This window comes from Hemicordylus capensis, chromosome 1 (assembly GCF_027244095.1).
Source record: "Hemicordylus capensis ecotype Gifberg chromosome 1, rHemCap1.1.pri, whole genome shotgun sequence".
NCBI classification, from domain to species: Eukaryota; Metazoa; Chordata; class Lepidosauria; order Squamata; family Cordylidae; genus Hemicordylus; species Hemicordylus capensis.
This window is the reverse complement of record NC_069657.1, coordinates 136,083,957-136,108,194: the sequence shown is the minus strand read 5'-3', so window position 1 is coordinate 136,108,194 and position 24,238 is coordinate 136,083,957. Positions and strand designations below refer to the sequence as shown.

Genomic DNA, 24,238 nt, shown 5'->3' with positions numbered 1-24,238 from the left:
TCCGCAAACGGGTTTGGTCGAACCGACCGGCTGGGCCAGTCCAGAGGCGTAACGATAGGGGGGGTAGGGGGGGCACGTGCCCCAGGCGCCATCTTTGTGGGTCACGTGGGGGGGGCGCCGCCATGACCCCTGCCGATCCCCAAAAGATTTTTTTTTTTAAAAAAATTTAAATACAAATTTCTCGGGCAAGGGAGCGCGTCGGCGCCCCCTCCCACGAGCTGTCCCTTCCGCGCCCGCAGGCTGCAGCACTCTCGCTGTCCTCGCATCGAGCGCGGGGGGGCGGGAGGGTGGCGAGCGGGAGGAGAGAGCGTGACTGGGAGGGGATCGGGCAAGGAAGGGAAACGCGGCTTGTGTGAAGGAGTAGAGAGGTGGGAACACGAGAGGGTGGGGGCAAGGAGGGAGCGAGGCGCTAGGTGAAGTGGGGAGAGAGACAGGGTGGCGGCAGCGGATCTTTCCGGTGTGCAAAATATTGAAGTTACTTGGAGCTCGCCTTTGGCGTAGGGAACGGGCCATGGGGCAGCCAGCGCCCCTTGCTCTTTGGGGCATAGAATCGGGACAAAGGTGTGGGGGGAGCAGGGAGCGAGTCAACCTTTATTCAGTCCGAGAAGCTTTGGGGTGCGGTAGACACACAAGACGGGGAGAGGGACGAGAAGAAAGCAAACGGGTAGTAAGAGGTTTTCAAGCCACGGCGTTATTGGGCTCTGTGGGACAGCATTGGGCAGGAGAGAAAATGGCGATCAGCAGGACCCCGTAGCCCCAGGGTTCCCTCCCTGTTTGGATTTGAGACCGGTGGGAGCGGGGGCTTCCAGCCAACCTGTTTTTAGCACAAGCTTAGGTTCCCATAGAAACTGCGCCCAGGCGCTTGCAAAAGTCTCAACGCCTCCATGCGCGTGCTCTCGCTCCCCCTCTCCTATGACATCACGGCTCATTACCCGGGAAACGCCAATGACATCAGCAGACAAAAAGGAATGCGGGTCTTGGGAGTTGCTAAGCCCGTCGCGCGAGTAAAGGTTTAGGCAATCTCGAGGGGGAAAGATTGTGCGACGTGTGCATAATAAAAGCAGCTTCCAAGTCCAAAATACGTTTGCACTGTCTGCAGTAGACATTCAAATGGCCAGAACGGAACCCATCATCGGCATTCTTGCTCCCCCGCCTCCCCCAAGTGATTCTGCTGCAAGTGACTGATGGCTCAGTCTGTGAGAATCAGGGGCGTAGCGCGCCTGCTGCTCCTCCTGGGGCTCCTTCTCCCTCCCTCGTCAGCATGGAAGGTATGGAGCAGAGTCATGACCACCAGTCCCAGCGAGCCGGATGGGTGTGAGCTGAAGCAGAAAGCCTGAGCGTAACACATGGATCAGCCTAGGCAGGGGAGGAGGAGCCGGAGTCGCCTTTCAGCGCCTTTTATGCCGGAGCATGTGCTGTTGTGGTAGAGTGAAAGGCAAAGTAATGTGCTTCCATCCACACAGCGCTACACGAGGGTTTCCAGGCAGTCTCAGCCTCCCTTCCCTGTCCCTCATTGCTGAAGATATAACCCAGCACGACTTCTGTTATAATGAAACTACAGGTACATACCCCTACTCAAAATTACAGGACATCTTCCCATTATCGACTGCACCAAACGTATATATTGGAATGGTCCGAGTTCAGTAGAAAAACACACTAATTTTGTGACATTTGTGTAAGGGATGGGTTCTTTTACCATAGTATACATTATATTTAAATACAGCATATTGGCAAAACAATCTAAAAACCCTTCAACTGATTGTAAAAGTACCCTCCCATAAGAAAATCCCCGATTCCCGTTCTGCCACGCCCAGCCACTTCCTTCCTGCCTGCCTGCCTCTCAGCCTTGTATGCAGGCAGCTGAAAGAAGTTTGATGATACTATTTCTTGGGCATCCTTGTTCCTGTCCTTTTGGAAAGGTAAGTTTTGGATTTTCCTGATTATAATGTTTGTTCTTTAGAAGGAGCTCTCCTGATTTCCCTAGAGATATGCATCTAGAAACTTTTCCAGGGGCTGTTGTTTGTGTTCAGTGAAATCAAGGGGCTGCATGAAATGGGTGGAAATGGGACCAAACAGAGGGTTGTTTTATAAATTGTAAATAATAGACTTCTAACTTTTTTTTTAACCCTGAAGAAAAAACCAGTGTGATTAAAACAACAGACCAAAAATTAAAATAAAATAAAAAAGTGCTAGAGTTCATGTCTTGTGTTTTGCTCTGACAACTTCCCCTGTGAATCAAAATACCATATTCTGGTAATAGAAAGGAGGGGAAATGATGGGTACAAATATGCAGTGCTGGATTCTTAAAAAAAAAGAGGATGTACAGTTATATTTTCAGATATGACAAGATAGGTAGGAGAGCTTTAAGAGGACTCATAGATTCCTTATTGAACATGACATGTATAGATGAGGGAGATTAACTATTTCTGTTTCAATATTTTTCCTGTTACCCTTTCATTTTGATAAGACAAGGTCTTAAGTCAGAGATAGAATTTTTTTTTTTTTAAGTAAGAGTATTAACTAAAATGAGACAAGAAGCCTGGCTCACTCTGTAGTTAAGGTATAGTGCCTGGTTTTAATCTGGAATATTCCTGTTATGCCAACTGGACTAAATAAATTTAGATCCAAGTATTTCAGCTTAGTGCTAGGTGGTGGATCAAGCAAGACACAATTCATTATATAAGAAATATAAAAATGAACCTATAAAGATAATCCAATGATTTACAGTTACAATAAAATATGAAATTGTACAGGATTGGTGCAATTGAATAATATATATATTTAAAACCCATAAACACATTGAATTCCAGATTAGGTACTAAAAGAAGGATTAACTGCACTGAGGCAGATGTAGCATATCATCATAAAAGTTTTTTTTACTGGTTCCTAAATAAATGTAAGTGCCACTGAGGTAACGAAAGCCCTGTGAGTTTGAGAAACATGGTCTAATCCAGATGGCACATCCTCATTCATGAGCCTTAGACAAGTATCTCTTTGCCTTAGATCCCCATCTATAAATAGTAGCCTACCTTACAGGGGTGCTGTGGGGAAAAATACAGTAATGTAATGTGCTTTTCTCATTAGCAGTGCTCTAATCAATTATTAATGATAGTTTAAGATACTTCTACTTTGCATCTTTTTCCGCATTTGGTTTATAGCTATTCTCACTGCATAGCAGAAGTAGGGAAAGAAGAGCCCCTAATTGTTCAGAGGCTTTCTCTCTCACTTCTAGGTCTTGGCATAATACTTTGCTCATCAAAACAACGCAGAGATCGAAACAAGTGATTTCTGCTATTTTGGAATGTGAACTCATATTAGTAAGGTTTCAATGTACACAACATAAGATCAATTTATTGAAATGTTCTGAGGGAACATTTGAAGCATTTTAGAACTGACCTGAGCCTCTTGGTGCAGGATATTACATGAGAAAGCTATAGTAATAGTTTAATTGATTTTTGTTTATACTATACAGTCACTCACAGGGTTGTTGTGAGGAAAAACCTAAGTGTAATGTGGGATGTATCATCATTCATTGCATCATAATTCTGGTGTTTGAGATACAAGCCAACTTCACAGGGTTGTTGTGAGGAAAAACCTAAGTGCAATGTAGGATGTATCATTATTCATTGCATCATAATTCTGATGTTTGAGATACAAGCCAACTTCACAGGGTTGTTGTGAGGAAAAACCTAAGTGTAATGTGGGATGTATCATCAGATGTATGTGGGGGGGGCAGCGGGGGGGCACCATTTCAGTGCTTCCCCCGGGCGCCGTTTTCCCTAGTTACGCCTCTGGGCCAGTCCGTCCAAACAAACCAACTTGAACTGGTTCAGCAGTTCGAAGGGCTATGTAAAGTAGCTGGTAAAGGGGAATCTGGTGAGGCATGTGCGGAGGACAAGTCAATGTTGGAGCCGTGTCGCAGCACACAGGCTGCTGGGGGGAGCACCACTGCTGTGCACTGGGCCCAGGCAGCTTCAAGGAGTGGTATTGTGGCTGCTGCAAATAAACACCTTATCACTTACTTTTAAAGGTGGCTCAGCTCTCGCCACAAACACCCTCCCAGCTGCCCTTTAGAAGCCTTTTGTGAAGTAGCCCCTTGACCCACTGAACCGGTCCACCACAAACTGGGCTCCATTTGCTCTGCTCGCAGACTGGCTGGCCTTCCTGAAGGCCGATTTGGTTTGCAATCGAGCCACTCGAACTGGCCTAGTTCATGGTGGACTGGTTCACTGTGAACTGTTTATGCACACCCCTAGATATTGTTGCCACCCCAGACCAATTAATCTTCATAGCTCCATGGCAGCCATGATTCACAGGATTCCTTCACCAGTCTTGGGGTCCCTTTATACATCTTCCAGTACTTATTTCCTTTTTCAAGAACAAAGATTCTGCACCACAGCATAGCATCTCCCAGTTTCAACACAATGGCAGATGTACTTAAGAGAATGTGTATCCTTGGAATTCTCAACTTGTTACAGGGAATCCAGATCTGGGACTCCCTGCACACCCTCTTGGCACCCTACAAGAGGCACCTGGAACAACTTGACCTGGGTTTGAGAGCAAGAGAGTCCATGGAAAGACCAGTGTTTAGCACTGAGGGTAAAATGCACCCGAGAGAGTCAAGCAAAGGAGAGCCATGGTGATTGCTTCCTATCTCTACAGGAGTCTGCAAAAGGCTCCAACAACCTAAATCAGACTCTACACACAGCTCCTCTGAGACACTTCCAAGATTTGCAGATCAGATCTCCATAGTCCACCCTCCCCCTCCCCGCAACATGTCCCCACATTCCTCCTAGAATCAAAGCTATTGAGTCATCTTCTCTGGATCCTTCTAAGCCCAAAGGTTAACAGAACAACTTCCAATAAATCAAGATAAGCTTCTCTTTTTGTCTAGCTCTTTTTTGTTTTCATTTTTCTACTGTTTTACATAAGAAGCACCTCTAGATAATCAGTAGCTCACCAGAGAACAGATTTAGTGTCCTTTTTACTCTATAAAATTGACCTAAAAGCCCCTCCCAAGGCATGTTGTATTTGGGACCCATTCTAAAGACTGTCAGCCCCTATGCTCATCACCATTGCACCCCATTTTTCTCCACTTAGACTCCATCTTCCCTCTCTTTATCTCTTCACAGGTAATATAAGGAGAACCCCGTTCCTTTCGGAGTTCTTGGAGTTCCGATTTTTCATCCCCAATCTCTGTGCATGTGAGTGTGGGTAAGAGGGTGGGGTTAAAGTGCAAGGGAGACTATAAGGTTTTTAATCTATTTTTCACCAAGAGAGGTGGGAAAGGGGTAGGTCCCCTTTCCCTGTGGGACAGTCAATTCCTCTCCAGAATAAAAAGAATCCCTGTAGGGACACTCAACCAGAAGGTCAGTCCCAAAGACCGCAAACTCGTGATCAGAATGGAGGATGGCAGAGATATCTTTGTCAAGAATGGCTTATGACTCTTCCTACAGACCACTCTCTCATAAGAGCATAGGCTGCAGTCTGAAGGGCTCCCAAACTTTTACCACCTAATCAGGGATGAATTCCAGCCAATTCCCCAATTCAGGGGTACCAATCAGGTGTCCTTTTCAATTAAGGTGAATCCAGCCACTTACACTCCTATGTCATGGTTAAAGGTTGTTTAGTTCTCCATAGTTCCAATGCTGTTACCCATCTTCACACGGAGTTTGAGTTCTGAAGACTTGTCTCAAGTCATTGTACAATATTATTGAACTCACTGAATTAGTCACAATAGTTTCAGTTTAGGACTCAGATTACTCTTATACCATTCAAAAAAGATGTATATGAATCAATAGCCAACTAGGAAAAGTCAGTTTCTACAGCAAAACAGCCCTCAAAGAAAAGTTACAAGTGTAAAATGATAAAGATTTGTTAAACTATCAATTTGAACAGTGACTAAAATATCTCACTAGATCTTTTCGCTAGTCTTACGACTGGAACTATTTGCAGGACATGACAGAAGGGTTCCCATGATTTCATATCATTTGAAGGACAACACAAAAAGCTTGAGCAAATGTGTTCACTACCCGATAACATTTTGCTGTGAATTTAATCAAACATGTGCATTGCAAAACTGGAACCAGTGCTCCAATAATAGGTGGGCTCAAAGGAGTCCTCTAATCTATGGAAAATAAGAAATTGTGTGTTAATGAGGCTAAAGGATTTAAAGATTTCTAGAATTTTTCAAAGCCTCAGAGAAGTAAGGAAACATTTCAGCTAAGCTGAAATAACCACTACTTGTGGCTGAACCGGAGTAGTATAGTGCATGCTTATTTTCATCCAAGAGATTTAACTTTAGCAATATTTCTATGCAGTGCACAGGTCCAGCATAATTATTCTCTTAAAACATTATCTTGAAGATTGCTGTGGCACTAATAGGTGCAATTAATCTCAGTATGCAAACCTCCAGGCTAGTTATCAAAATGCTTAAATAAATGGCAGACATACTGGAATAAGCCTAGAAGAACACTGAAAGCTTTAGATCCCTCAAAAGCTAAGTGGTGAGTCCAGTGAAAGATACACTTTCTGAAACAAGCGTGTGCTTTTGCGCACATACACAGGGTTGGTATTGTGCAAGACATATGATGATGCGGATACAAAATTTTACATACAAGCAAGGCAAGTGTGGAGGACAGCATGTTAAACAAAATGGTGCCCTCCCTAAAAACTGGCAGGATTTCTTGAGAAATAATGTAAATAAATCTCATCTATTTTCTGAAGGGGTCCCCTCCAGTGGGTTACTGAACATTATCTGATTCCAACATATGGTCATAAGGTAAGAAAAAACATTAAGAGCAAAAGAAAGTGTTCTTGAAAAATGCAACCACCAAGAAGTCAATACCAGGATATTCCTTTATATTACTGAGTCCCGGCAACACAGTTTCAAAGAAAATGAAGCCATAGCGTCTCCTTTGCATGCAGAAGGTCCCAGATTTTAACCCTGGCATCTCCAGGTATGGCAGGACAAATTTCCTGTCTGAAACCTTGGATAGCCACTGCAAGTCAGTGTAGACAATACTGAATTCGGAGGACCAATGGTCTAACTCTGTATAAGGCAGCTTCCTATGTAAAATTTCATCTGCACAGTTGGCACAGACATAGTAGTTTTGGTAGTCTTCTTCCATGAATTAAAAGTCTGCAATCAAAAGGTGCCAGTTATCACCTTTAAAGCACTTAGAGGTTTGGGCCCTGGATATCTAAGGACTGCCTGCTCCCAAGGGTTTCTGCCCCTCCAACAAAGTCATTGGGGGGGCTTTGCTCCATGTGCCAACATTGAGAGAGGCTTGATAGCTGTGCATGTGGGATAGGTTTTCTGTTGTTGCCCCTAGGGGAACAGCAGCAAGAGAGAGGACATACCTTCACCTCATGCCTGTAAGCTCCCCAGAGGCATCTGGTAGGCTACTGTGTGAAACAGGATGCTGGGATATATAGGCCATAGGCCTGATCCAGCAGGGTTGTTCTTATGAATGCTTTCCCAGGGAGTGTCCTTTCGATGTCTGTGGCTGCTTTTAAAAACAACAACAACAACTAAGAACTGTTTTATTTGTACAGGCTTTTACCTCTTAGAGGTTTGTCAATCTCTCTGCTCCTGTCTTGTCTTTTATGGTTGCTACCAATGTTGTCTAATTTTTCTCATCTGTGTGCAGAATGAGTTTTGTTCTGAGCAGCAGTATCAAGGCAGTGCGTGCACATGTGCATTCAGAACAGGGTCTTCCTGATTCAACCTGAGTGGGATCTAAAATTAACTGAGCTGACATTTTAAAAGTGTGTGACCACATGTTCGCCTTAGCGGGAACACTGGTTGCTACTTCATGGTGGTCTTATTGGTTTAGTTAATTTTGACATTTTAATGAAGTTAGATTGTATTTTAACTTCTCTAAACCACCTTGGGATGTTTTATGAAAGCCAGTATAAAAACTGAATAGTGCGACCAGTAAGTGTCCCACCATAGCGGTCTTTCAGTGTTCCCTTCAAGGTGTGTGCACACTCACACGTTATTTGATATCTGCTCAGTTATTTTTAGATCCCGCTCAGGTTGAATCAGGAAAATTCCACTCTGAGTGTATGCACGCGTGCACTGCCTTCATACTGCTGCCCAGACCAAAACTCATTCTGCATACAGATGTAAAAAATTAGAGAGAACACTGCTGTCTTTCCCCTTCCAACAGTGTGTTAGATGGTTGTAGAAGTAGTCAAAATACCCCACTATCAAGGCTAAATAAGTTACTAACTGATGAAGGCAATATACAGGGGTTTATAAGCTGAAAGGGGACTTTTTTAGAATTAAAAGTGACCAGGGAAGTTATCTATTCCAACCACTCTCTTCAGAGAAAGGAAATGCTACAGCATGCCTGACAGATAGCTGTCCAATGCATTTGAAAAATCTCTAGTGAGTAAGAGATCAGCACTGCAGGAGACAAACCGATTCATTGATGGGCAGGTCTCACACTTAAGAAATGCCTCCTAATGTCGGATCTGTTTTCTTGCAATTTCAACCCAGTGATTTTAGTTGTGCACTCAGGAGCACAAAGAACAAGGTTGCTTCTTCTATGTGACAGACCTTCATATATAGGCTATCCTATTTCCCCTTAGTCTTGTTTTCTCTAGGATAAACATGGCCACCATTTTCAACTATTCCTTCATTTCCAAAGCCCTCACCATCTCTGATGCCTTCCCCAATACATTCCAGTTTATCAATGTCATTATTTAATTTATATACTGTTTGACTCCAAAAGCTCTAGGCAGTTCACAAAAAACACAATCAAGACAAAGTAAAACTGCTAAAACGGCAATTTAAAACAAAGATTACTAAAAGCCAGGCTTTTGAAAGCTGGTAAAGATGTTAAACCACAAATGTCTATAGAGAGCACATTACACAGCCAAGGAGCAACTACAGAGAAGTCCCACTCCTGAGACACCGTCAGACAGGCTGGCAGCATACAGAGATGGACCTCTCGATCTTAATGTGCAGTGGGGACCATGCAGGAGGTGACACTTTCCCAGGTAACCCTGTTCTAAGCCATTAAAATGGAGCATCCAGAACATATGAACAGCACTGTTGGATCAGGCCCAAAGCCTATGTAGTCCAGCATCCTGTTTCCCACAGTGACCCACCAGAGCCTCTCAGAAGCAAGAGATGGGGTCAAGCCGCCTCTCCTGCTGTTGTTCCCCTGCAACAGGTATTTAGAGGCACCTTGCCTGAGGATGAGAACATAACAGCAGCTTTGCTGGAACTAGACATAGCTTTCTGACCAGTGCAGAACAGAATGGAACTACTACTTCTTGTGATCTGGATTTTGTGCTTCTTAATGCAACTAGAGACATTAGCTTTTTTTTTTTTTAAACTGCTGCAAACATGAGTCAGCAGTGTAACTAAGAATCTAGCCCCTCTTCATAAGTACTGCTGCCACAGGTCTCCCCCCACAACCTATACTTGTGCATTTGATTTTTTTTGTACCTAAATACAGGATTTCACATTTGTCTCCATCTAACTCTATCTGGTTGGCTTTAGCCCAGTGTTTGAGCCTATTTTTCACATATATTATTTCTTCCAGAAGTGGGCCCCTCTTCTAGAGGAACTGTAGTTCTCCATACATTTCTTACTACTTACATCAACCATGTACTGCCCCATTTATTAGAGCGGGGCTGCACAACTTTGGCTATCCAGCTGTTGGACAACTCCCATCAGCCTGGGTCATGGCAGCCTATAGTTAGCGATGATGAAAGTTGTAATCCAATAGCTGGAAGGCCAAAGTTTTGTAGCACATTTTTAGAGCACAGAAACATCTTCGCCATTAGTGCGCAATATGCTAACAGCTGCAATGTTTCATTAAAACTATTTTTAGAAAACAATTGCTCCATAATGCATGTCTTGCCCAACTGTGTACAGTGTTACAGAACTGAGTACCTGTGAGGACAGTTCTATAAAATAGTAAATGCACCTTTATGGAAAATGTCCATGTATCATACGCCTCAAGATAGTAATTTATTCAACTGCTTCTTCTGCAACCTACTGCAACTGAAACACATTCACTGAGTTTCTTCATCAGCAGGTATACAGAACCAAAAGCCTGCTTCATAAACAAAGTTTTAGAAGAGTTGGGATGGGAGTGGGGAAGGTGTTCAAGGAGCCTTAAGAAAAGCTGACAATCCACTGTATGCAGACCTCTGGACTGTGGCCAGAATGACACAGAGAATCTACCTTAGAGAGCACCTTCTTCGGTATGATCCCCATCGCTTGTTGAGGTCATCTGAGGAGGTCCGTCTCCAGTTACCACTGGTACATGTGGTCGTGACTCCGAACTGGGCCTTTTCTGTAGTTCTCCTGGCGTATGGAATGCACTCCCGGAAGATATCCATAGTTTAGGCTCACTGTCAGCCTTTAAGAGAGCCCTAAAAACTTATTTGTTTGGCCTGGCCTTCCAAGGTTTGTAAAGTATTTTTTAAAGTATTTTAATTGGTTTAAATTGTTTTTGAATTGTTTTTATATTGTTTTTAGCACTCTGTATTAAATTGCGTGTTTTAATGTCTTTTTAAAGTTGTTGTACACCCTGCCCAGAGCCTTTGGATGGGGAGGTTTATAAATGTAATAAATAAATAATAAACAGCAAGTTAGAGTTGGGAAAGGTCTAATCACAGTTATCTTCACTTTTTTTCAGAGAGGTTGTCATGGCAGTCAAAATCCTCAGCCAAACTCAACAAGGTGGCCTTTGTGTGTATGTTTCAATTCCCCCCAAAATATCACAAGTCAATACTACCTCAGAGATCAACTCTGTTAGTTCAAGCAGGGAGGCCACTTTTCAGGAGGGAGATTGGCACACCAGCAGAATCCCCAATCATTTCTTATTCACCCAACTTGAGGTACAAACATTTGAAATTGGTCAACTGCTAAACATGGGACCTGAACAGCTATAGTGTTTCATTAACAAAACTATTTTTTGAGAACAATTGCTCCGTAATGCATGTCTTGCCCAACTGTGTACAGTTTTACAAAACTGAATACATTCAAGGACAGCTCTATAAAGTACTAAATGCACTTCTATGGAAAGTTTTTTTTTAAAAAATCTTCCTCTTCACATACCATAGGCCTCCAGATAACAATTTATTAAATTGCTTCTTCTGCAAAACTGAAGTGCACCCAACAAGTTTCTTTACCAGCAGGTATGCTAAACCAAAAGCAACCCCCAGCCCTACAACTCAACCCCTGCCCATCAAGCCTAAACAGCTGCTGTGCTGAGAAACTGAACTACTAGCAGAACTAGAAGAGATCTGCACCTCCCACAACCAGGTCTGTGATACTTGCCAGGCCAGCAGGCTCAGATCCCAGATTGGCAATAAAGAAACAATTTGGTATTCAACAGTAGACTCAAGAGGTGGCTGGTATGACTGCCATTGTCCTCAGGACCAGTAATCTGACAGACTAGGTGGCGATACAGTCATCCCTCGCCAATCATGAGTTTCCCGATCGTAGTTTTAAGCATCCACGACTAGGAACTTGTGGCAGGTCTTGCCAAGTGCCCCAAGTATCTGTGGTTTGGCTAGATTTTTTTTGGGGGGGTTGCAAATTCTGGGGCTCAGGGGGCAATTTTTCCTATTTTTAACTGTATCTTGTGGTCTTTTTGCAATCGCGATTCCCCTAAAACCTTTCCCCATTGGTTTTAATGCCTTGTCAACTGCGAAGTTTTCCTGGAATGAAACCCTCGTGATTGGTGAGGAATAACTGTACTATTAGTAGGGAACAATGTTCAACTTGTTCTGGACAGGGCATCACCCCCGTTGAACAAACAAGTATACAGCTTGAAGGTTCTTTTAAATCCATTTTCAGAGGACCAAACAGCCTGAAGGACCTTTCTCCAACTTCTGCTGATGTACCTTTCTTAAGAGATAGCGCTTTGCCACAATTATCCATGCTCTGATCACATCCAGGTTAGATAACTTAATGTATTATATGTGAGCTTGCCTCTGAAAAGCATCCAGAAACTTCAGTTAGTCCATAATGCTGCACCAAGGTAACTGATGAGGACTTGCTACAATGAACATATCACACCAGTGTTGAAAGAACTACACCGGTTTCCAGTATCCTTCTCAGATCAGTTCTAAGTGTTGATATTACCCTAAATGGCCTTGGGAACCAAGTACCCAGTAGATCTTTTCACATATGAACCTGCCTTTTGTGAAATAGAGACCTTGTTCCAGGTGCACTTGCCATCACATTTTTTAATTTCATGTCCCAATTGGGACATCTCCACAGAGGTGCATCTGCTTCCTATGCTGCTCACTTTCAGGTGCCTGTAAAAACACTTCTTATTTTCCCATGCGTTCCCTCATTGAGTTTGCTGTTGCTTTTATTACTTAATAGATTTTTACCCTGCCTCTTAGGCTCAATGCCTCACATGCAACTCAAAAATTAAATAAAGAGTTACATTAAAATATTCAGTTGACAAACTAAAACACAGAATGATAAAAGCAGAGTCAAATTTAGAATAGCAGGCTAGAAACAAAATCTACTAGAAGCTTCATGGAAGAGCAACATTTGTATGGTTCCTTCTAGAATGAGGCCAGGGATTCAACCTGGTGAATCCTCTGAAGAGGGCATTCCATAGTTGTGATGCTACCACTGGAGAAAACCCTCTCTCTCTGGTCACTGACAACCAAACTTGAGTGTGTCATGAGCTAACCACCAAGCCTTGAGAAAGTGATCTTACCAAGCAGATTCACATGGGCACAGGTAGTATTTAAAAGTACCTTAGTCCCATGTCATGAACAGTTTTAAAGATTAGATCCACAGCTCTTAATTTGGCTCAGACAACCAGTGAAGCTGCCCAAAGACACAAAACGGGTGTAACACTGTATGTAGAGCAGAGCAGTTCTTGAAGTAGCTTTCTAAACCAGCTGAAGCTTCCAGACCAGCATTCTAACCAGGATATGACCCAGGCATGGATGACTGATGTCCAATCTGCCTTCTCCAGGTAGGGCCACAACTGATGTACCAGCTAAAACTTGCTGAAGACACTCTTATCCACCAATATCATCAGGATAGCATCAGATCCAGCAGCACATCCATGCTACACCCTTGGTCCTCAGGAGAGTGCAACCACATCTAACAGGTCTTGTATCACTACCCAGATATGAAGTTACTAAGCCAGAGAATCTGTCTTAATTGGATTAAGCTTCAGCTTGTTTCCCCTCATCTAAATAAAAAACAGCCTACAAAAATTGGTTCAGGACTTCCACTGTATCCTTGGCATTGGTTAACTTAAATTACAGGTAGAACTTCGGTCATCAGCATACTGGTAACACTGGTGTCCATATCCTCAGATGACTCTCCAGTGGTATCTGTAGATGTTAACCATATTTCTTGGTTTGGTTTTTCTGTTGGTGGTCTTGTCTTATTGTATGATGTTTGGATATCAGCTACACTGAACAATCAATTGGAAGGGCATACATGTATATGTATGCAAACAAGTGCTTTTATTATTCTTAATGCAATTTCCTGCCTTAAGCCCCACAAATATTAAATCATGCTCTTTGTACAGAAACCACCTAACACAAGAAGTGTTTACAAAAGTAGTCATACAGACTTGATACAGTTTCTCTGTTAAAGACAGCATGGAAAAGCAGCTCAAAATACCCTCTTTTGGCACTTAAATAGCCCAGAAAGAGATACTTATCAAAATGCAAAGTATTCTAATAACTATGTGTTACATCCCTCATTTTACCACTTCAGGATACAACAACTTATTACGATATGCTTGACTTACCTAGCTGTCATGGAAACACCCCAGTCTTCTAACAGAGACATAAGGAAGGGGGAAGTAACAGATTAAGCTTGCATTTAGAAGGCAGTGTTTTATGCTGGTCAGCTAGCAGATATTTAACATTAAAGCAGAAGCAACAACATTTCAGAACCCAACTGTATTGCCACAGAGCTGCATCTGAGAATGTAATGGAATCATATACATGAAAGTGAAGCGCCACAGGTCAACCAACCAGAACACCTATCTTTATGTGAGGGAGAAGCAGTGACTGACTGGAAACAAACTTTAGTTGAAAGCAAAACCTTTTTCACACAACAAAATTAAAACCCAGACAATCCTACTTACTCAATCAGATTTAGTACAGCGAACATGCACATGACTTAATCGTGGATTATTCCCCAGCAACCCAGTGCTTCAGTTCCTGCTCATTTAACAGGGCTTAAGTCCCTGATCAGGTTATGCACCACTGTTGTACACATAAACCAAATAAATAACTTACAATGTCATACTAATCCCAAAGTGCATTTAAATCACTAGTAATAAAGCATGCACAGCTCAAGGAGGCACCAAAAAGCCAATATAAAATCAGCAAGACTTCTTAAAAATAAAGTAAATAAGCAAATATGGGCAAAGCCCTGTTAAAGATGGGGATTCTCAAACACCAACTGTACGCATTGTGTTTTAGGGGGTAAAGCAGCACTAATACATAAGCATTTATCTGTAGAGGCAAACAGAGACATTTCTTACCTGTTAACAGAAAAGTTTAAAAAGAAAAAAAAACTGTATTCTTTGTGGCTCCTTGCCCATTACAAGGTATCCTGGCAAGAACAAAATATTTCAATCTACAGTATTAGCAGACTGAATCAGATTAAGATGAAGTAGATTTCTTCCTACAAGAAAACACACAAAAAAATTCACAATGTGAATCCAGGTTTCCATTAGCCAATTCAACTAGAAGCACACATGCATTGTGGGCTTCATGCACCTATTGAGGGTATAAATGGAAGTCAAGAACATTGAAAAAGCCCTCCCTTGATAACAATCGGTCTGTTTCAAATCTTCCCTTTTTAAGCAAGGTGATAGAGCGTGTGGTGTCTGTGCAGCTGCAAAGGGTCTTGGATGGTATGGATAATCTAGACCTTTTCAATCTGGCTTTGGGACTGGAACTGCCTTGGTAGCCCTGGTAGATGACCTGCACTGGGAACTAGACAGGCGGAGTGCATCCGTTGGTTCTGCCGGACCTTTCAGCGGCATTCAATACCATCAACCATGGTATCCTTCTGGACCGCCTCTCAGGTTTCGGATTGTGGGTACTGCATTGGAGTGGTTCTGGTCCTCTCTTGTGGGGAGCTTACAAAAAGTGGTGCTGGGGGACTTCTACTCAAATCCTTGGCCTCTGGGGTCCCGCAAGGCTCAATGTTGTCCCTTATGCTGTTTAACATCTACATGATAACACTGGGAGAGGTCATCTGACAATTTGGGCTGTCATCAATGTGCAGATGACACACTCAGCTCTACCTTTCTCTGACATCAGATTCTAGGGAAGCAGTGAATATACTGAACCAGGGCTCGATGTGGGCTAGCAAATCCAGACCAGATAGAAGTGCTGCTGGTCAGTAGAAAAGCCAATCAGGTTAGGGTGATTCAACCAGCTCTGCTGTTTTACTCCCCTTGAAAGAGCAAGGGAACAGCTTGGGGGGTGTTGCTGGCTCCAGCTCTGCTTTTGGATACGCATGTGAAGGCAGTGGCCAGGAGTGCCTTTGCACGGCTTCAACTAGTGCACCAGCTGCAGTCCTTTCTCAAGAAAGCAGATCTGACCATGGTTATCCATGTCTTAATTATGTTGTGGCTGGATTGCTGCAATGCACTTTATGTGGGGCTGCCCTTTAAGAATATTCAGAAACTTCAGTTGGTGCAGAATGCAGCCGCCAGAGTTCTCTCTGTACTGTTTGCTTCGAGTATACTACAATGCACCTATTCTGAAAGAGCTGCACTGGCTACCAATTTGTTTCTGGATCCAATTCAAGGTGCTGGTTACCTTTAACGCTACCAGTTTGGGCCCTGGATACCTGAAGAACTGCTTGTTCCCAAGGGTCCCTGCCCACCCAACAAGTTTGTCAGAGGGGCCTTTGCAACATGTGCAGACATTAAGAGAAGCTAAATTGTCTTGCACATGGAACAGGGCCCTTTCTGCTATTGCCCCCAGGCTCTGGAATGCTCTCCCAGTGAATGTCTGCTCTTTGACATGTGTGACTGCTTTTAAAGAACACCTTCTTTATTTGTTCAGGCTTTTGCCCTTAGGGGATGCCAGGTCTCTCAGCTCTCTTGTTTGTCTTTTTTCTGGTAGTTTTTGGTGTTTTATGGTTTTTAACATTTAACTGATTTTAAGGTTTCAAATGTGATGTTTATGGAGTTTTATTGTATTTTAACTTTTGTAAACCGCATTGGGATGCCTTATGAAAGGCGGTATAAAAACTGAATAATATGATGAGTGACCAGTTTAACTTTTCTTATTAGACTATTTTACAAAGCAATAAAAAACTCATTTGAAAATAGTCAAAAAAGCTGCTGAGGCCATATGCAGCAAATGTAAGGTTTCTACAGCAACCACTGGAATTATAACCAAATTCTTCCAAGTTCAAATTATCAGTGTACTCAAATTCAATTATCTGCTCTGCAGCTGAAGAAGCAGTCTGGAATGAGATTATGGGCATTAACAAAAGGAAGAGGTCTTTTCCCAAAGGAACCAGATTTCCAGAGGGGATTATCACACACTGCTTTTCCTGTTCATAGTTTTTAAACTTAGAACTCTAAAGGAAAGCTTCCAGAAGAGCAGACATTTATGCTGTGTTCACAACAATGCAAGTCCTGTAGATAGCTGACATAAGGTAATCTACACGTCTGTAATGTCTAATACTTGCTTAAAGCTAAAAGTTAAAGTAATTTGTATATGAATAGTGGCAAGGATCTAAACCACCACAACTAGTTCTGCATACCCAAGGAGACTTGAGGTTCATGTTTCTGAAAACAGTAGTCCCCCTTGCCTCATGGAAATGACTTGTGAAACTCAGGCCTTTCAAAAGAAGTATGTGAAATGGCATGAGGGTCTGCTTCCCAATGTGGGTAGGGGGGGAGAAGAAGAGTCAGAAGTACAGGTGAAACTCGGAAAATTAGAATATTGTACAAAAGTCCATTAATTTCAGTAACGCAAATTAAAAGGTGAAACTGATATATGAGACAGACGCATTACATGCAAAGCGAGATAAGTCAAGCCTTAATTTGTTATAATTGTGATGATCATGGCGTACAGCTCATGAAAACCCCAAATCCACAATCCCAGAAAATTAGAATATTACATGGAACCAAGAAGACAAGGATTGTAGAATAGAACAATATCGGACCTCTGAAAAGTATACAGTGTACTGTGCTTGATTGGCCAGCAAACTGGCCTGACCTGACCCCATAGAGAATCTATGGGGCATTGCCAAGAGAAGGATGAGAGACATGAGACCAAACAATGCAGAATTGCTGAAGGCCGCTAATGAAGCATCCTGGTCTTCCATAATACCTCATCAGTGCCACAGGCTGATAGCATCCATGCCACGCCGCATTGAGGCAGTAATTGCTGCAAAAGGGGCCCAAACCAAGTACTGAATACATATGCATGCTTATACTTTTCAGAGGTCCGATATTGTTCTATTCTACAATCCTTGTCTTCTTGGTTCCATGTAATATTCTAATTTTCTGGGATTGTGGATTTGGGGTTTTCATGAGCTGTACGCCATGATCATCACAATTATAACAAATTAAGGCTTGACTTATCTCGCTTTGCATGTAATGCGTCTGTCTCATATATCAGTTTCACCTTTTAATTTGCATTACTGAAATTAATGGACTTTTGCACAATATTCTAATTTTCCGAGTTTCACCTGTAGCTCTTTGGATCTTTGCCATCATAATCAGAATCACCAGCATACTAAATCAAGACCCACCGTCCTCCAATTTCTGTGCTTCATCTTCCAATGGGACCGTATTTCCGAGCTTTCTCTCTCTTTTTAACAAATGCTTCATTGCCATCCAGTTGTCCAATATGGAAACCAGTTACATGGTTACTAGTATTTTAATCCCCACTGGTATGTTTCCCAGACTACGGAAACACCTATATTGGGCAGTAGCAATATAGAAAGATGTGGAAAGGCATCATCTCATACCGAGCAGGAGATGGCAATGGTAGACACCTCCTGTATTCTACCAAAGACAACCACAGGGCTCTGTGGTCGCCAGAAGTTGAAATCGACTCAACGGCACACTTTACTTTAGTATGTTATTTATTTATTTAATATACTGCCTGACTCCAAAGGCTCTAGCCAGTTCACAAAAACACAACAGAGCAGTGGTTACTACTCTGTAGTTACATACTGGAGGGCCTCAATATGAGCAGATTTGCATATCCATGGTCATGTAAAGACACCTGACCTCAGCATACGTGGGGGACAAGGGAGGGAAATGGCGACCTTGTGTATCCGCGGGTCAGAGATGGCCAGAAATGTCTAGAGATGGCTAGAAATGACAGCCAAACAATGTTGGACACTAGTTTCAGAAAAGAGCTGGGAGCCTAATTGATCCCTAAGTTTCCAGAATTTTAGGGATCAGGCTAGTTTCAAACCAGTTTATATTTGTAACTGGATGCTGCTTTTGCTGAATGCCTTCTATCCCAGTAATGTGTTTCCATTTAGGCAGCAAATTAGTTACTTAAAGTGCTGCTACCTCTATCTGACATTGTTCCAATACACAAAAACCTGAATAGTCATCTTCACTAAAAACATGAAACATAAAACCTTTCCTAGAACTTGAAACATAAACCTTTCCTAGCTATTTAAATCAAGTTTCCAATTATCCAATTCATTTAGTTAATGAATAAACAGGCATACTAATTGGTTGCTATAACAATTAAAACCAATCAGCTGGAACTAAATAAAGCCTTTATACTTCCTAGGAACACCACTCAAAAGCCTCTGGTCAAACAGTCCACATGTCCTTCGGATTACAAAATGTATATCGATTTAGACACAGGGGAGGATTTTGTGAATTTAAGTATTTTTATTGATCTATAGAGTCACCAGGAAGTAAAGTAAAGTTGTGCTGTCGAATCAGTGTCACCTCCTGGTGACCACAGAGCCATATGGTTTTCTTTGGTAGAATACAAGAGGAGTTTACCATTGCCATTTCCCACACAGTATAAGATGATACCTTTCAGCATCTTCCTATATCGCTGCTGCCCGATATAAGTACTTCCTCAAAAACCAAGGGTCAAACTAGTTGACACACAATTGATCCCCCAACACCCACCACACTAAAATACCACTGTGGGTCTGCAAACCTAATCAGACCACTGGGAGAAGCTTAGTTTTTTTGTTTGTTTTTAAAGCAGGGTGTATGGAAAGGGCACTTGCCCATTACTCCTCCTATTGGTGTGCAGCTCACCAACTTTTAAATAAGCCATCAGGACAAATAATGTGTTTCCAAGTATTTGACCTAGGAATCCTCAATAACCAGAATTTCCAGAAGCAGGGGCTGGTAGTTACTGAGCAATAGAATCTCTATTGAAATGGAAATCAGTTGTCCACACCTTTTGATTGAAAGCATAAACATGCATAGTTGCACTATCTATACACACACAAGCATAGTGTATATATTTTATTATGTATCATTTATATACTGCCTGGTATATGTATCTCTAGGCAGTGAACACAATTTAAACACAAATATAAAACAGAACACATTTAAAATAATTTCACAGAATAAAAAATAAGCAGTTTAAAATTTGTTTAAAACCTGAGAAACAGGTGTGTGAGGGTATTCCAAAAAGCAATCAGAGATGGGGATGCTCTTATTTTGAGGGAGCATATTCCAAAGCCCAGGGACAACCACCGAGAAGGCCTGGTCCTGAGTCACTCCCAAACAAGCTGGTGGCAACCATAACCAGACCTCCCCAGAAGATCTTAATAGGCAGCAGGGCTCATGATAAGAAGGCACTCTTACGTACCCTGGACCCAAGCCATTGAAGGCTTTATAGGTAATAACCAACACTTTGTATTTCACACATCAGCAGCCAGTGCAATTATTTTAAAATCAGTGTTATGTGGTCCTTTCGGATTGTCCCAGAGATCAGTCTGGCTGCCACATTCTGTACCAATCGTAGTTTCCAGATTACATACAAAGGCAGCCCCACAGATTATATTACAGTAGTCGAGCCTGGAGGTTGCCAGCATATGCACCACTGTTTTAAGGTCATTTACCTCCAGAAATGGGTGTAGCCAATGTATCACCTGAAGCTTATAAAAAGCACTGCTCACCACTGCCTCAACCTGAGAGTTCTGGATCCAGGAGCACTCCCAAGCTATGTACCTGATCTTTCAGGGGGAGTGTAACTCCATCTAGAACAGGCAGATCTAAACCATCTCTTGGGTCCTGACACCCCCCATCACTACCTCAGTCTTATTTGGATTCAGCTTTTTATCTCTCATGTAGCCCATTACTGCCTCCAGGCATTTAGGGAAGTTATGCCATTTCCTGATGAGGTCAATGCAGTATGGAGAAATAGATCTGGGTGTCATCAGCATATTGATAACATACTGCACCAAACCTACCGATGATCTCTCCCAGTGGTTTCATGTAGATGTTAAAGAGCATTGGAGACAGTATGGAGCCTTGAGGGATTCCATACTTTAGTTCTTGCTTTGCAGAGCAGCAGTCTCCAAGTGACACCATCTGGAATCTGCCAGAAAGGTAGGAATGGAACCACTGTAAAAACAGTGCCACCCAATCCCACCTTCCTCAGACAACCCAGAAGGATACCATGATTGATGGTATCAAAAGCCACCAAGAGATCCAAAAGGATCAGCAGAGTCACATTCCCTGTCAGTACCCAAATGGAGATCATCTATTAGGCTGACCAAGGCAGTCTCAACTCCATAGCCTGCTCAAAAGCTGGTCTGAAATGGGTATAGATAACAGTATATGTACTGGATCTCAAGTCATATTTGTTTATTCCTAATTCATTCTTTGACACAAAATCAGGCTTTAATTTGTTAAATACTGGGTCTTGGGTTAAGTGTTAAGCGATTGTAACATAAAGCCAAATTCTGTGGTTTTGTAGCTTATTGTGAGCCACCCTAAGCATCAGTTATGACAGAACGGTGGGATATAAGTTTTCATATTAAGCACACATTACATTAAGACTATTAGGGACAACAGATTCCCCCCACCAAGTAAATGGCACCCTTCCCCTCAGATCAGGACCACTGTATAGGAAAAGTGTAACTTTAACCCTCTGCTCCACCACTGTGCCAGTCCGGATCAGGACTGCCCTGCAACTGTACTTCCATTCATCTAGGATTGAAGCATTCACTGGCATCAAAGGTTGCTTCCCTCCCAGGGAAAATAGCAGCCAGAAGGGTCTTGATCCAGACTGTGACAGTGAAGAGAGTTAAAACTCTCTTCTTCTCCCTTCAGTCTATGGGCATGCATGATGTGTTTATTTATGGAAAAATCAAGCCCATGAGTCCTAATAATGAATTTGGCCCATAGAATTCAGTGTGCATGATTATATGACAAGCAGACTGCATGTAAGCTAGGTTGTTTTAGAGCAGGCCTGCTCAACTTAGGCCCCCCAGCTGTTTTTGGACTACAACTCCCATAATTCTCAGCCACAGCAGCCAATAGCCAGGGATTATGGGAATTGTAGGCCAACATCTGCAGGAGGGCCGAAGTTGAGCAGGCCTGTTTTAGAGGAATACAATAGATTATGTATGCACACACAGTTTTAAGTTACTATTTTTTAATGCACTGGAAAAAAAAGTTTCAGTAACAGCAGCTGCTACCACAGATTTGATATGAGCAAGTATCAATACCCAAATCCAGTAAGGACGATACCTCTGCTAAACATAGTTTCTATACAAGGCCTGCCCTTCTCAATACTCAGCCACTCCTGGATCCATCCAATAAATCCTGAGGGGGGAAATCTATCTCTGGTTATGTGTACCTCCACTTTCCACAGTGAATGGCAGTTTGTGTCTCTCAAGTCATCTGGAGATAGTTCTCACCATTTCAGATTCTCTGTATTATCAGAGCAAAAGAAATCCTGCTATATATCTAGATCTCTGGACTGAGGCCCAGGGCTTTAAAAACAGGGATCAGTGCTTCAAATCAAATGTAGTCTGAGGAACAATCAGGTCACGGGAGCCACACATTCAGAGGAAACATTTTCTTTCAAGTGACAGTGGGGGGGCGGGGGGAGGCGAGAAAAGTAGGTTAAACCATGTTCTATAGAAGCTCTTACAAGGTAATACTGAAAGAGATGTGCTTATGATTCTAAGAAGGATAGAAGGCAGATTTTATTTTAACTTCAACTCTAGCTGTGTTAAGTTTGAAGAGCAGCTCATTGCCTCAAGCAGCGAGTTAACCCAGAACTGAAAGAAACTTTAAGCAAATGCTTGTGTCATTTAAGCAGACACAAGTTTTAAATTTTTAAGATGAACCAAATTCTATTGCTATTGATAATGCAAGACATGAAAATGTAACAGCAAGAGATTGCTTAAATAAAGGCCATATTCACTACTGTATAACACCAGAAACCACCAGGACCACCAAGTCATCTCCAGATTTCTCCAAAGGTTGTAGGAATATCTCCTTATCCCCAGGCAAGGCCAGAGAACGCAGCAACCCCCTATTTCACCTCCTTTAACAGCCACTCTAATAAAATCCTCCTACAAAATAATCCAGTTCAAGGCGGCAACAGAACCTCAAACTGACTTCTATCACAAAAACAAGTGAAAGCGCTCACACCACTTTGGAGACATTCCATTCCTCTGCAATCCAAAGTAAGTGTATCTGTTCAATCTCATCACCCAGTTATAGCTTCTTCCTACCAAAATCTAACACTGTCTCAGATACACCCTGCAGCAGAACTGCACTATTTTGCAGTCACTTCTTTCAGTTGCTGGCATCAAAGCTAGTGTTGGGGTAGCACGAGAGAGACACTACACTCACATTTGCAGAGCTGCATAAAGCTGCAGTGCTCAACAATGTTGCACAGCCACTAGTGGACAACCTTCTCTGGGACACATATAATTTCCTGCAACCACAAGTTGTAGTCTAGAACATCCCTTTCTTTAAACAATGCCACTGTGCTACATCATTGCACAAATGCAGCAGCAGAATGCTACTGCAATACTAGCTACATCCAAACTAGTATTACTCGCCCAAAGGTCCACAAATTTTGGCTTGGATTGTTAGGTAGTCATTTGTTTGCCACCATCCCCTCCAATAAGATCTATGCCATGAGCAGAGAACTTGGTTTTTGTGTGCACTCACATGTACAGTGAGTAGTCTGCAAGATTTACTAACAGCACCTTGTTTTTGCCTTATGCAGGAAGGGGGGGGGGACTTTCAATTCTTCCAAGTTCTCCATTAACTGCAAAAAATGGGGGGGGGGGGCATTACCTGCCTTTTCATTGCTTCACCACTACCTAAATCCTCTGCAAGTTCTCGATTAAATCCTTCATCCCAGCACAACATAAAGGAAGCTTTCAGGCTGGGGAATTAGAATGTTCTGGCAACATCTGGAAACCAGGCTTCTGTAAATCACCAGTTAAGTGAAGAGTTGATAGCAGCTGACCACCCATAGATGTTGGTTGGTAAGTCAAGTCAAGCTGCATAGACCCCCTGCTAGGAGCTAAGCCATCAAATCTGGAAGAGCACATCTATGTGAAATAGCTGTCCATTCAAATAAACTTTTAAAAATTAACAAATTTTAATTTGATAAATTAAAATTATCTTTAGAAAAAGGCTTACAGCAGCTATTAGTCGTTAAGGCACCACAAAACTGACTCACACAATCACCGCCACAACTGACTCACACAGCTACCTTCCTGGAGTTTTTAATATATAAAGTTTCTGCACTCAAGTAATTTAAACACTATTGAAGGAAAAGGTATACTAGTCATTAGTAATTCTTTTTGGTAGCAAAGTAATGTTGGTTGTGAACTACCTCCAGGCATGAGATTGGTAGTATAGAAATTAAATAAATAAATCTAAACTAAACATAACACACTGGAGACCAGAGAGCCTCACTCTTGAACTGAAGAGGAAAAGAGCTATAGAACTCTTTCCAAATTTTATGAGAGTCCTAAAAACTATCTCCCATGGAACTCAAGGCACTATTACACAGGGTTCCCAGGACTTGGTCTAGACTTGCTTAGCTTCAGCAAGGCTGCTGCATCATTGTTTTCAGACCATGCACTGTGAGCTATGGTTTTTTATCATGATGCATTGGCTTAAATGACCTTGTTAACCTTTTGCAATGTTACTAAAAGGTGATTTTTCTAGACAAACTGATCTTAATAAAACTTCAGTCAACTCTGCAACGAACACTGACATACTGTTGCAACTCTACAGGATGTGCCTGCATTACT

The 24,238-nt window shown here is 42.3% G+C and overlaps 1 protein-coding gene across 13 annotated transcripts in view; it reads right to left on the bottom strand.

The window, feature by feature from the left end:
- PPP6R3 (protein phosphatase 6 regulatory subunit 3) overlaps positions 1-24,238 on the bottom strand; it is a 177,534-nt gene that overhangs the window by 112,906 nt on the left and 40,390 nt on the right. For 10 of the 13 annotated variants that reach the window (XM_053261811.1, XM_053261821.1, XM_053261792.1 and 7 more), the window contains one exon: positions 14,511-14,653. The exons of 1 other annotated variant lie outside the window; for it this stretch is intronic. The gene's annotated coding sequence lies outside the window, so the exon portion shown is untranslated. Of the gene's footprint in view, positions 1-13,766; positions 13,795-14,510; positions 14,654-24,238 lie in introns of all 13 variants that reach the window. 2 more of the 13 variants (XM_053261801.1, XM_053261845.1) reach the window with 1 other exon arrangement.